Raw genomic sequence first — 14,616 nt, forward strand, 5'->3', positions numbered from 1 at the left:
TATAAGCGCTCTCACACCTCCCCATTCTGCCCATCACCGTAGACCAATCAGGGACGAGAGAAGGAAAGCCTTTTCCTCAGTCCTCCCTGAGGGAGGCGCTTCTCCGCCACCTCTCGCTGTCGCGACTGTAGGAAGCTAGTATCCTGCGAGATACACAATATTTTAGATACGGTTTTTGTATTGCCCTATATTGTGTTGTAATATCTGCTGAAGCGTCCTGTGTCTGACTGTGGTAATATACGTGTATGGTGTTGCCGAAGGTTTTTATGTCCTACCTCTCTTTATTGCACTAGCTCCGGTCTCGAAAGAGGACCCCGCTCCACGTTGGGTGAAATAGGGACGAGAAGTCGAGCCTAATTCAACCCAGCATTACAGACAGAAAAAGGATGAGAGTTTGCTGCCAGACTGGTGCTACGCGCCCGTCATAGAGGTGAAGGAATGCAAGCAGACAGTTCAGAGGAGCAGTGACCATTAAAGTAGCGATAGAAAAGAGATAAAGATGCAACAGTGCGGCGAAGAGACAGAGGTTGAAGGGAGTCAGTAAGAGGAGGAGAGTTAATGAGACGAAAAGCCTTTGACTCCACCCTATTGAGAAGAGCTGTATGTGGGGAGCCTCCCCACACATGAGAGTTGCACTCCACACAGGGGCGGATAAAACCCCTGTATAGAGTCAACAATTGCGCAGGGGTAAAGAAAGAGCGGAGTCAGCTTAGCACACCCAATCTCTTGGAAGCAGATATGAATAATAGATTGTTGGTGGAGAAGAGAGAGAAATTTAGGAGATGGAAAGAGCACTTTGAGGATTTGTTGAATGAAGAAAGTGAGAGCAGTGCGAGTATAAGTGGTTGGGGAATGGCTGGGAGAAGAAGAGATGAGAGGAGGGAGGAAGAGATCAGTAGGGCGGAAGTAGTGGAAGCAGTGAAGAAGATCAAGTTGGGAAAGGCCCCAGGAATTGACGGAGTGTGTGGTGAAATGCGAGGTATGGGGGTGAGATTGTTGTGGAGTGGATATGGAAGTTGTGTAGATTGGCTTGGGAAGAGGGAAGGGTTCCAGAGGACTGGAAATCAGGTATAACTGTTCCTTTATACAAAGGAAAAGGGGAGAGAGAAGTATATGGTAACAATAGGGGTATTTGCCTTCTTAGTGTGACTGGGAAAATATATGGTAGAATACTCGTTGATAGGGTTAGGCATATCACAGAGGAGCTAGTTGGAGAAGAACAAGGGGGATTTAGGAAGGGAAAATGGTGCGTAGATCAGATATTTGTTCTAAGATTGTTATGGAGAGTGTTTTTAGGTCGACTCCTCGCCCTAAAAACACCAGCGACTGAGCGGGGTCCTCTTTCCGGACCGGAAGTAAAGCACAAACAAAGGAACAGGACATAAAAACTAGGCAGTATACCTTAACACATCTATTGCCTTAATTCTAAAACCGTTACAATATGATACAGAGTGATATTTAGGATATAGGATACGGGGACACAGAGTTAGGTTGGGATGACACGAGATACAACTGTACTCAACACACGATATGATACACATATAACAATGGCTTTAGTTCTATAAGTGTGGATGATCATCTTTCATTTTAACCCAAAATATCTATATACACAGTTGCAAGGGGAATACACAAGATTAAGAGTCTGGGGGAGGAATATTACTATAAGGAAGTCAGGGTGCGGATCATGACACTCGACTCAGTTAACTAGCCGCGGCGACACTCTTCACAGGTTTTGGTTCTCCTGCGCACCCTGATTGTCATTCACACTTATGGGAAGTTCCTTTATTCTGGGAGGGTGATAGTACTTTCCTTATTATTATTGATTTACTTAACTTTAAGGGACATGTGAGTTTGTTGGGTTAACTAACATTAGTCGCTGGTTTCATATGGATCACATTCTGTCACTCAGTCAATGTTCACTGTTCCTCTTTCTCGGGTTTACTTAGATCTAAGGGGCGTCACTGATTTCCCCGTGTTTCCTGGGTTGATTCACTCTGTCACTCTGTTCGAGGGGGAGGACCTCAGGGGGACTCTGCCTGTGGCGGGCAACACACTACCCACAGGGGAGTCACTGCCCGGGTCCGGTCCATCGGTGAGTTGGAGGGAGGCCCTCCTGTCTGGGTCTCGACCTGAAGGTAGACCCTTACCTCAGGGTCTTGTCGGTGGGGTGCAGGGAGGCCCGCCTGTCTGGGGGCCTCGACCTGAGAGGTGGCCCTCGGGGCTGGGGCCAAACAGTTGGAGGAGGCGGGTCTGGCATCGGTGGCTCCGCGGGGTGAGGGGGTCAGTGTTACCCTCGCCTGTAGTCTGCTGGGTTCGCCTGGGGGTCCTGGGGCTGCGATGCCCTGCCAGGGGACGCGCCATCAGGGTTGGGCTGCGGCCTCGTCTCCTACTGGTGCCTGGGGAAGACAAAAATCTCCCAGGAGTGGGAGGCAGGTCCGGTCTCGGACTTCACCTCCACTCTGGTGACACCTTCGGGGCAACTCTCCCGGGTGGTGTCGAGCTATTCCCACAGGGGAACGCGGAAGATGGAGTGCACACGGAGACCGTGTCCTCTCCTATATACAGGGAGGGCAGCACAGAGGCGACTCTCTCTCCTGTCTCTGTCACAGCCGTGGCTCCAGGTTCCTTTACCTTGGGACCCACTTTTCACTTTCTACTAGGGCCTCCTGCCCTTGGAGTGGCAGAGGGTACTGGCCCCTCGTGGCACACTGTAGGGCCTCCTGCCCTGGACGTGGCAGAGGGTATTGCTCCCTCACCGCACACTGTAGGGCCTCCTGCTCAGGATGTGGCGGAGGGTACTTGCCCCTTGTGGTGCACCAAAAGGCCTCCTGCCCTGGATGTGACAGAGGGTATTGCTCCCTCGTGGCACACTGTAGGGCCTCCTGCCCGGGATGTGGCAAAGGGTACTGGCCCCTCGTGGCACACCAAAGGGCCTCCTGCCCTGGATGTGGCAGAGGGTATTTCTCCCTCGTGGCACACTGTAGTGCCTCCTGCCTGGGATGTGGCAGAGGGTACTGGCCCCTCGTGGCGCACGAAAGGGCCTCCTGCTCTGGATGTGGCAGAGGGTATTGCTCCCTCGTGGCACACTGTAGGGCCTCCTGCCCGGGATGTGGCAGAGGGTACTGGCCCCTCATGGTGCACGAAAGGGCCTCCTGCCCTGGATGTGGCAGAGGATATTGCTCCCTCGTGGCACACTGTAGGGCCTCCTTCCCGGGATGTGGCAGAGGGTACTTGCCCCTCGTGGCGCACCAAAGGGCCTCCTGCCCTGGATGTGGCAGAGGGTATTGCTCCCTCGTGGCACACTGTAGGGCCTCTTGCCCTGGACGTGGCAGAGGTATGGATACCTCGTGGCTCACTGAAGGGCCTCCTGCCCTTGAGGGGTGTAACTTTGGCTGTCACCAAAATGTTACTAGGGACTGACTCTTGTTCAGTCCCACCCCACTGCTGTAGATGGTTGTCCCGCCTGCGAGGTTGTTTCCGATCCTGTTTCACCTGGTGTCGGGGCAGCTGCGGGGAAAAGGGGCACAGGTCAGTGTCACGAATCAATTTGCGACATTTCCTTTTTGTGAGAAGCCACGAACTATTAGTGGAAAACTCACTGTGTATCGCTCAGTTAACCATTTCTCTCTCCATTTCGGGGTATATTTTTCAAATCATTCGTCACCGTTTTCAGGGGTGACCAATTTGATGCACGTCACTAAGTGCGCTACTGAGCGATACAATTATTTCTTTATCGTTTGCCTCTGCTTCCTCAACCGTTAGCCACGCCTCTTTGCGTCCTGCCCATTCAATGTATTTGAATTCAGTCTTGTGTTTGCTGTGACGGAGAAAGGGTCTGTGCTCAGAAGTGGAGAGGTCAGCTAGCACCCCAAGCTCCATTAGTACAGTTAATCCCAGTACTCCCACCCCCCACTCCTCGGGTGATACATAGTATTCATCGACTGGTATTTCTTTTTGTGTATTTTGTAGTTTTAAGAGCTTAGTTAAGGTGTTTTTTCCTAGGCGTAAGTATTTAGCTTCTGTGTGAGTGAGCGAGTGCGTCTCATTGATTTGATTTGAAATGTAATGTTGAATTTATTTTTGTGATTAATAAATTTAACAGTTCTATTTCTTGAGCTTAATGTAGAGTAAAAATCTTGTTTCATTTCTCCATAATTAAGCTTATTTTCCATACAGCTCCTAGCTTGCATAAACGTTTGCTTTCATAACTGGTACTTAGACCAGTCTTGTATTAACTTAAAATCCGTTGTGCCAGGAGTTAATGCATCAGCAAGAACCTGATGTTATTATTATTAGTATTAGTTATTTATTGTCAGGGGTGATGTAACTTTCTCCAGAGGCTAACAGTACAGTAATTCAGCAATTGTGAGTAATTAGTCTCTGCTGTGTACTGTTGAGAAAGTTTATAAATTCTCGTTCTCAGAGAATCGTGCTAAGCCAACATAAAGTAATCGTTGCTTGATGTAGCAAGACAACCATTGTCTCTGCTCTTCAATATTATTGAATATTATCAATTTAAATAATATTTAACCATTTATATCAAAATTACTGCGATATTATAAAAACCCCGTGACAATTGGCGACCTCGCCAGGATGAAGGGGAATCTGGAAGAATCCCTTCGCTAGGTCAAGCTTCGTGAAATATCGTGACCCTGCCAGCTTGGAGAAGATGGCAATATGGTCACCCATTGGCTCAGCATCCACTTTGGTGATTGCATTGAGCCTTCTATAGTCGCCACAAATCCCGACTCCACCATCTTTCTTGCGGACTACTACCATCGGACTACAGTAAGGAGATGAGGACTTTTCGATAATGCCTGCGGTCTCCATGTCAGCAATTTCCTTATCTACTGCACCCTGTAGTCGCATGGGAATCGGATATGGCTTAACCTTTATAGGAGCATTGCTGGTCAACTCAATTTTATGACACGCAACCTTTGCAAGTCTAGGTTGGTCTGAAAAGACATCAGCATACTGACAGAGCAGTGACCATAAGGCATTCTGGTCCCCTACTGCTAAGTCAGGGTTAAGTGAAACATCTCCGACAGTCTCTTCCTGATGGGACTGAGCGGTTAAGGGCTCGTCATCATGGTCATCAGCTGGTATCACCGCAGCTGCCCCGGTTTCTTCCAGTGGCTGGTCACTATCATCAGTTACTCGTAGGCCAGTCTCCTTGGGGTCTGACTCATGATAAGCCTTCAACATGTTAATGTGGAACCTTTTACGAAGATTCCCCATCTGTATTATGTAGTTGAGGTCTGAAATGCGCTCTACTACATTGAATGGACCCTTCCACTGCGCCAACAACTTGTTCTGGGCAGTGGGGAGTAATACCAAGCATTTATCGCCTGGACTAAACTTCCGAAGCTTTGCCTTCTTATCGTAATAAGCCTTTTGAACTTCACGCGCCTTGATCAGTTCTTCCTTAGCTAACTCGCACGTCGACTGGAGGCGGTCAGCCAAATCAAGGACGTAGGTGTAGGTGGTCTTGACTTCAGGGTCGGGTTCTTCATCGTCCCATAACTCACGAAGGACTTGAAGTGGGCCCCGGACCGACCTCCCATACACCAGTTCAAAGGGTGAGAATTTCAATGAATGCTGTGGGGCTTCTCGATAAGCAAATAGAAGAGGAGCAATGAACCGCGGCCATTCCTTTGGCTGTTCGGCAGTCATGCGCCTCAACATCTTCTTGAGAGTTCCATTGAACCTCTCACACAACCCGTTACACATGGGATGATACGGCGTAGTTCGTAAGCCTCGGATGGACAGCAACCTGAACGTTTCGTTCATCATTGCCGAAGTGAACTGCGAACCCCGGTCGCTTAAGACCTCCTTAGGGATACCTACACGACAGAACACTTCAATTAATGCCTCAGCAACAGTGACGGCCTCTATATTCTTAAGGGCCACGGCTTCAGGCCACCGTGTGCTGAAATCAACTATAGTGAGGATATACTTTGATCCATCACTAGCCCTAGGACAGATTGGCCCAACTATGTCAACTGCTACTCTCTCGAACGGTTCAGAGATTATGGGCATTGGCTTCAATGGCGCAGGACGGACACGTCCCCGGTCAGTGGTACGCTGACACACATCACAGGAACGTACGAGCCTCGTTATTTCCCGTCCCATTCCTGGCCAGAAAAGTCAGCATGGATGCGGTCAGAGGTCTTCTTTTGACCCATGTGACCTCCCATCGCTGAACAGTGACCTAATTCAAACACTGCTCGGCGATACTTTGCAGGAACGACAAACTGCAGTCGAACCTCACCCTGGGGTGTCTGTGACTCACGGTACAGCCGTCCTCGCTTACGAAGGAACCTGGCTTGTCCTCCCCGTGAATACTTGATCACTTTACCATCCAGCTTCTTGCGCACTGAGGCAAGTGTCGAGTCAGTCTGTTGCTCTTGGACAACATCTTGACTACGAATCAGATCTTGCGGCGTTGCGACGGTCAACGGAGTGACGCGATTTGGAGCCTTGGCCATGGCTCGTGTTATCGCAGCAGCCGAAGTCTGAGTAGCAACATCTACGGCACAACTATTTTTGATGCCAGGTATGTTGCCTAAGATGAGGTCAAATAAAGGTTCTGGCATGACAACTGCAGCTGTCAAGCCAGTGAAAAATGGAGACGCCACCTGGATACGTGCCTCAGGGAACAATCTCACTGATCCATCAATAAGTCTAACTTGGATCTGTCGACCTGTATACTCATCAGGCCGAACTAAACTCTGCTTAACAGAGCAACCTGAGGAACCATTGTCCCTCAGGACATTTACAGAAACACCTCCCACAGACCCTGGCTGAACAAGAAAGGCAGTGTTGCTGGTGGAAGGGTCTGAGGAGGTAGCAGCCAGCCACTCTTGAGGCTGCTGAATTGATGTGGCAAACATTGTGCCTTGAGAGTTATATACTTGAGGGTTTGCACTCACTGCATGGGAAGATGGAACATTGGCCATCTGTGGAGGGGGGTTCACTGTCACTGTGGGACTAGTGAACTCCCCTCCACAGATGGCCAATGTTCCATCTTCCCATGCAGTGAGTGCAAACCTCAAGTATATAACTCTCAAGGCACAATGTTTGCCACATCAATTCAGCAGCCTCAAGAGTGGCTGGCTGCTACCTCCTCAGACTCCTTCCACCAGCAACACTGCCTTTCTTGTTCAGCCAGGGTCTGTGGGAGGTGTTTCTGTAAATGTCCTGAGGGACAATGGTTCCTCAGGTTGCTCTGTTAAGCAGAGTTTAGTTCGGCCTGATGAGTATACAGGTCGACAGATCCAAGTTAGACTTATTGATGGATCAGTGAGATTGTTTGAGGCACACGATCTAGGTGGCGTCTCCATTTTTCACTGGCTTGACAGCTGCAGTTGTCATGCCAGAACCTTATTTGACCTCATCTTAGGCAACATACCTGGCATCAAAAATAGTTGTGCCGTAGATGTTGCTACTCAGACTTCGGCTGCTGCGATAACACGAGCCATGGCCAAGGCTCCAAATCGCGTCACTCCGTTGACCGTCGCAACGCCGCAAGATCTGATTAGCAACATCTACGGCACAACTATTTTTGATGCCAGGTATGTTGCCTAAGATGAGGTCAAATAAAGGTTCTGGCATGACAACTGCAGCTGTCAAGCCAGTGAAAAATGGAGACGCCACCTGGATACGTGCCTCAGGGAACAATCTCACTGATCCATCAATAAGTCTAACTTGGATCTGTCGACCTGTATACTCATCAGGCCGAACTAAACTCTGCTTAACAGAGCAACCTGAGGAACCATTGTCCCTCAGGACATTTACAGAAACACCTCCCACAGACCCTGGCTGAACAAGAAAGGCAGTGTTGCTGGTGGAAGGGTCTGAGGAGGTAGCAGCCAGCCACTCTTGAGGCTGCTGAATTGATGTGGCAAACATTGTGCCTTGAGAGTTATATACTTGAGGGTTTGCACTCACTGCATGGGAAGATGGAACATTGGCCATCTGTGGAGGGGAGTTCACTAGTCCCACAGTGACAGTGAACCCCCCTCCACAGATGGCCAATGTTCCATCTTCCCATGCAGTGAGTGCAAACCCTCAAGTATATAACTCTCAAGGCACAATGTTTGCCACATCAATTCAGCAGCCTCAAGAGTGGCTGGTTGCTACCTCCTCAGACTCCTTCCACCAGCAACACTGCCTTTCTTGTTCAGCCAGGGTCTGTGGGAGGTGTTTCTGTAAATGTCCTGAGGGACAATGGTTCCTCAGGTTGCTCTGTTAAGCAGAGTTCGAACCTGATGAGTATACAGGTCGACAGATTGGGTTAGACTTATTGATGGATCAGTGAGATTGTTCCCTGATCCATCAATAAGTCTAACTTGGATCTGTCGACCTGTATACTCATCAGGCCGAACTAAACTCTGCTTAACAGAGCAACCTGAGGAACCATTGTCCCTCAGGACATTTACAGAAACACCTCCCACAGACCCTGGCTGAACAAGAAAGGCAGTGTTGCTGGTGGAAGGGTCTGAGGAGGTAGCAGCCAGCCACTCTTGAGGCTGCTGAATTGATGTGGCAAACATTGTGCCTTGAGAGTTATATACTTGAGGGTTTGCACTCACTGCATGGGAAGATGGAACTCTTGGCTGTGGTTGATGGTGTTAAAAAATATTATTATTATTTATTTGGGGCATCATTTGTTCTGGAAACTGACCATATGCCACTCACTAGTCTTAGCACGACCAAGACGGCTAATGCAAGATTGACACGCTGGACACTGTATCTACAGCAGTTTAACCTTGTTGTGAGATACATCAAGGGAAGTGATAACGTAGGTGCAGACTTGATGTCTCGCCTACTAACTGCTGACTAACATGGGCAGTTGTTTTATGCTGGGTTCCGTGATAGGCATCCTCAGAGATTTGAGTAATCCAAGGACTAGCCTGGTTCCCAGTCAAAAGTGTAGACCTGACGTCTCACTTGTTGGCCCCACAGGACACAGTATGTCCAGGGCCTGTACATACACGAGTATTGTAGGTTAAGGGGGAAGTTTGAGAGAGAACTCCGCAGAGGCGACTTGAGGCTATGGAAGACCCAAGTTTGCACAAGGATTCTCAGCTTCCCAATACTAAAAAAGTATTGTAGGTTAAGGGGGAAGATCGAGAGAGAACTCCGCAGAGGCGACTTGAGGCTATGGAAGACCCAAGTTTGCACAAGGATTCTCAGCTTCCCGGTACTAATATAAGTATTGTCTTGTAGGTTAAGGGGGAAGTGAGAACTCTGCAGAGGCGACTTGAGGCTATGGAAGACCCAAGTTTGCACAAGGATTCTCAGCTCCCCGATACTAATATAAGTACTGTAGGTTAAGGGGGAAGTGAGAACTCTGCAGAGGCGACTTGAGGCTATGGAAGACCCAAGTTTGCACAAGGTTTCTCAGCTCTCCGATATTAATATAAGTACTGTAGGTTGAGGCACAGGTTGAGGACCCGTGTGCGGTTCGAGGCTATGGAAGACCCGAGTTTGCACAGGGATTCTCAACTTGCTGACCATAATCGTGTGCTAAAATTAATGGCGACCTCGAGTGTACTTTTCATAGCATGTACTGACTGCTAGCCAGAGAGAGTAATTGTAACATAATAAGAATTTTGTCTCATTGACACTTTTGATGCTCCACCTCAATTGGTTTTGCAGGTTCAGCAATGGGTGTAGCAGTTTTGCTGTGCGGGCCAGCCGATCGTCTGCCGCACGCTGCCACCTCTTCTCCTCTGCCTTCGTCATCGCCATATATTATTTACTGTGTCATTTTACACGTAGGTACAGTTACACTGCAACTGTCACACCTACACTGTGTATTACATACATCACACTACACAACAATTAGTTGTCAGTGTAAATGTAGCGACTTTTCGCTCAGTTTGACCTGAGTACAGGATTTTCACCGTCGTCACGGAGTTTTTCCCTCAAGCTTGCTTCTATTAACGTAAATACGAGGTTTTTTCGCTCACTGACGACTGCGACTTTCTCCTGTAGCAGGATAGCACACACACCACAGTGTGAATCTTGTGTGACTGAGTTAGGATTTATATGTATGTATATTGAAATCTTTCTTCTGAAGGAAGAAAGATTTAATTTTCATGGGGCGTAATGTCACGAATCAATTTGCGACATTTCCTTTTTGTGAGAAGCCACGAACTATTAGTGGAAAACTCACTGTGTATCGCTCAGTTAACCGTTTCTCTCTCCATTTCGGGGTATATTTTTCAAATCATTCGTCACCGTTTTCAGGGGTGACCAATTTGATGCACGTCACTAAGTGCGCTACTGAGCGATACAATTATTTCTTTATCGTTTGCCTCTGCTTCCCTCAACCGTTAGCCACGCCTTGCGTCCTGCCCATTCAATGTATTTGAATTCAGTCTTGTGTTTGCTGTGACGGAGAAAGGGTCTGTGCTCAGAAGTGGAGAGGTCAGCTAGCACCCCAAGCTCCATTAGTACAGTTAATCCCAGTACTCCCACCCCCCACTCCTCGGGTGATACATAGTATTCATCGACTGGTATTTCTTTTTGTGTATTTTGTAGTTTTAAGAGCTTAGTTAAGGTGTTTTTTCCTAGGCGTAAGTATTTAGCTTCTGTGTGAGTGAGCGAGTGCGTCTCATTGATTTGATTTGAAATGTAATGTTGAATTTATTTTTGTGATTAATAAATTTAACAGTTCTATTTCTTGAGCTTAATGTAGAGTAAAAATCTTGTTTCATTTCTCCATAATTAAGCTTATTTTCCATACAGCTCCTAGCTTGCATAAACGTTTGCTTTCATAACTGGTACTTAGACCAGTCTTGTATTAACTTAAAATCCGTTGTGCCAGGAGTTAATGCATCAGCAAGAACCTGATGTTATTATTATTAGTATTAGTTATTTATTGTCAGGGGTGATGTAACTTTCTCCAGAGGCTAACAGTACAGTAATTCAGCAATTGTGAGTAATTAGTCTCTGCTGTGTACTGTTGAGAAAGTTTATAAATTCTCGTTCTCAGAGAATCGTGCTAAGCCAACATAAAGTAATCGTTGCTTGATGTAGCAAGACAACCATTGTCTCTGCTCTTCAATATTATTGAATATTATCAATTTAAATAATATTTAACCATTTATATCAAAATTACTGCGATATTATAAAAACCCCGTGACAGTCAGTGGTAGGTGGGTGACCCTCTTGCCCTGGGTAATTAGCCCCGCCGTTTTCTCCTCCTGGGGTTGTGGGGTGGTGGTGGCCCGGTGGTGGGGTGGGGGTGGCGGGGTGGGTGGTCCAACGGCGGGCATTTTACCACCGTCGTCATTGAAAAAGTCACGACCTCGTGACTGCAGGTGGTAGGTGGTGGAGGTGAAAGTTTTGTGGGCTGGGGTGAGGTGTTGCAGGAGGTTTGTCCAGTGGTGGGTTATGGTGTTTGGTTCTCGAGTGGGGTTGAAAAAGAGACGGATGGAGGATGGGCGGTTTGTCTGGCATAGGAGGCGGAGAAGCTGGGGTGTCTGTTGGATCTTGATGGGTGGCTGGTCGTATGGTAGCCGGTGGATTCGGGTGATCCTCATCGTGGTGGTTGTTGTCTGGTGCGAGTACAGTAGCTGTATGCTGGAGAGTGATGAGGGGTAGGTGTTTTTATGGGGAATGGGTCTGTGGGAGGAGCATTGCACTTTAGGGAATTAGGATTTGGATGTTTTCCATCGTGCTTGGTTGAGAGGGAGGGTGATGGTGGAGGTGTTTTGGGGAGAGGGTTTTGTGGTGGTGGGTGGCGGGCTGGGCGTGCACTGGGGGGTGGTGTTGGGGTGTATCTGGATGGTGGGCATGAGAGGCGACTAGATCTGGTAGTGGTGGTGGTGTGTGTGGGTGTGGGTGGTAAGGGTGGTTGTGCACGTGGTGTTGGTGAGAGTGTGCGGCTGTTGGGAGGTGAGGCGGGTGGGAGTGCGGTGTGGCGCGTATAGTGGGCATGGTCGTGGGGGAGGGGGGGAGTGTTTGATGGGGTAGGTAGGGGAGTGGTGTGGGTGCTGGTGGCAGGGGGTTGAGAAGTGCGGGGTGAGGAGGTGGCGGCTTGAGGTGGCAGTGGTGAGGCAGGTGGTTGGGGCGACGTTGTGTGGGAGGTGGTAGGGGGATGGGTGGTAGAGAGAGGTGTGGGAGGCGGTGAGTGGGTGGTGGTGCTGGGCAGGGGTGGCGATGGGGGCGGTGGATGTGGTGAGTCGGGATCAGGTGTGATGGGGGGTGGTGTGGTTGTAGGTGAGGTGCTGGGTGGGGGGTGAGAAGTAGTAGGAGTAGGAGTTTGGGGGGTAATTCTCGGAAATGTCTGTGTGGCCAGGTGTGCGGGAAGAGGTGCGGGGCGCGCGGGTGTGGGGGTGGTCATTGTTGGGTGGGTGGAAGGGTCGCACGTGGCGATTCCGATACGTGCGTTGTTGGCCTTGCTGATTTATGATTTCTTGATAGGGGTTGGGGACTCGGGTTATGGTGAAGAGGCCGATGAATTGGGCTGAGATCTTATTTGGGGTAGGGAGTTGTGCCACGACAGCAGATTGGCCAGGTTTGTAGGGGTTCGTGTGGTTGGTGTCGGGCTTAAGGTTCTGTTGTGTTTGCAGGTGGTGGAGGTGGTGTTTGAGGTGGTGGAGAGGGTCTGTAATGGAGGGCGGGGTGGGTGGCAGGAGGTGGTGGCGGAGGGGTAGGAGAAGCTGGGTTTCCCCGAATACTCACTCGTGTGGTGTTATGCTGTTTTCTCGAGGGCATGTGTTTAGGCCCCATTGTACAATTTTGACATGGGCAGGCCAATCTTCATTTCCTGTTTGCATGATGCGAGTGCGGACCTGATTGAGGACGGAGCGATGACTTCTTTCACAGATGCTGTTGCCTTGGGGACAGTAGGGGGATGAGTGGTAGATGTGGAACCCGAATATTTTTGCTAATTCTTGCCAGACTCTTCCTGTGAATTCTGGTTCATTGTCGGAGTGCAAGGCCTGGGGAATGCCAAAATATGGGAATACGTGGCGAGTTAAAGCATCTGTGACGGATACTGCACTGTGATCTTTTGCGGGGCATGCTATTATGAATTTGGAATAGACGTCTACGAAGGTGATTATGTATTTATATCCTGTTTTGGGCGTGAGGGGTCCGACGACGTCGAGGGAAAGTAGTTGCCAGGGTTTTGTTGCTCTTAGTTTTCCTGAGGGGCCTGGTGTGCGGGTGATGTCTTTCCCTAAAGCACAAGCGCAGCAGGATTGTATAATGTCCTTGGCGATGGTGGAGGGGTTTGGTGTCAAATACATGTCATTGAATACTTGGATGAGTTTCTTAGTGCCCAGGTGAATGCCATTGTTGGTGTGAAGATGCAGCATGGTGTCGTGGGCGGTGGTGGGGCTTAGTGTCATATAAAGACTTTGTAGTTACTTGTAGAGAAGTTATATATATTAGACTTGTGGACGAGCGGTTGTTATACTTGGGTAGCTTTGTAAGTAGATAATCTTCTTTCCCATTTGTCATTCAATGACAAAGAGAGGTAAAGAATAGTATGGAACTATTTTTATTTGTCTTGGAAATATTAACAAGTTTCTCACACAGAGCGAAGTATAAAGTAGAGTCCCGGGAGCTATCTCCCTGTCTCGCTCTCTCTGTCTCTCTCTCAAGTTGCTAAGCCCTTCTCCCTGCGACCTGTCTGTTCTATGGCTAGCTTCCTTCTGAGCTCTCTTTCCAAAATAATGGTGAAACAGGAGACGTATCACGTGTTTTCCCTGTGATTGGAAAGTTCTAGAAGCCTGTGTGTGAGTATGTGTGTATGTGTGTGTATGGTCAACAAGGCTTTGTTCACCTCGTGAATTGCTGACAACTAACTGACTGGCTACTTCGTAATCTGTCGTCAGCTTTTCCTCAGTGTAACTTGCAAGATCATTTCCCATTCCCAGGCTCACATAGAGCTGTCTATCTATCTATTTATCTATCTATCTATTATGATTTGTAATTATAATATGAACTCATAACATATGCTCGGTCGACGCAGCTGAAGGACCTCCGACAGCAATTATCATTGACACATGGTAATCTATTAGTACATAATATTGATTATAATATTGTATACATATAATATTTATAGTAAATAGTGATTATTCAGTAATATTACATTTTAAACAAGTTGCCAACGGCCATGCCACGTTGACTACACCGCTTCCCATCTGATCAGCGAAGTTAAGCAACGTTGGGTCTGGTTAGTACTTGGATGGGTGACCGCCTGGGAACACCAGATGCTGTTGGCATCCCTACGTCAAGTGGGGTTGGTGGAGGATTAGTGCCCCTCCCTGTAAAACAATTAACTCTAAGCCCTTGGCCACCCCGTCTGGGATACATGGCGTCTGGCAATGGATGGATGTATATATTTTGTGAGATGTGTATGTATAACAGACATACGCATATAATTGTGCAATGGTAATACTGCTAGGTTATACATTACATAATGAGTTATCACTTTAGTAATGTCTAATATTTCACCTAACTTGTATGATGATACTGGTTATACAGAATTGTGCTATAGTTGTATGACTTATAATATTGTACTAACATTGTGGTAATACATAATCGTAACATTTTATTAATTGTTACAAAATATTGTGGTAATGCATAATT

General features: G+C 48.1%; 1 non-coding gene across 1 annotated transcript; it reads left to right on the plus strand.

Moving 5' to 3' along the window:
* The first annotated feature begins 14,130 nt into the window (after nt 1-14,130).
* Nucleotides 14,131-14,249, plus strand: LOC145409575 (5S ribosomal RNA). The gene has a single exon (XR_013899139.1). It is a non-coding gene; the product is annotated as a 5S ribosomal RNA (ribosomal RNA).
* The last annotated feature ends 367 nt before the right edge of the window (nt 14,250-14,616 follow it).

The sequence above is a fragment of the Coenobita brevimanus genome, chromosome 81 (assembly GCF_032717465.1).
Source record: "Coenobita brevimanus isolate Jiangsu-jjx chromosome 81, ASM3271746v2, whole genome shotgun sequence".
Lineage (NCBI taxonomy): Eukaryota > Metazoa > Arthropoda > Malacostraca > Decapoda > Coenobitidae > Coenobita > Coenobita brevimanus.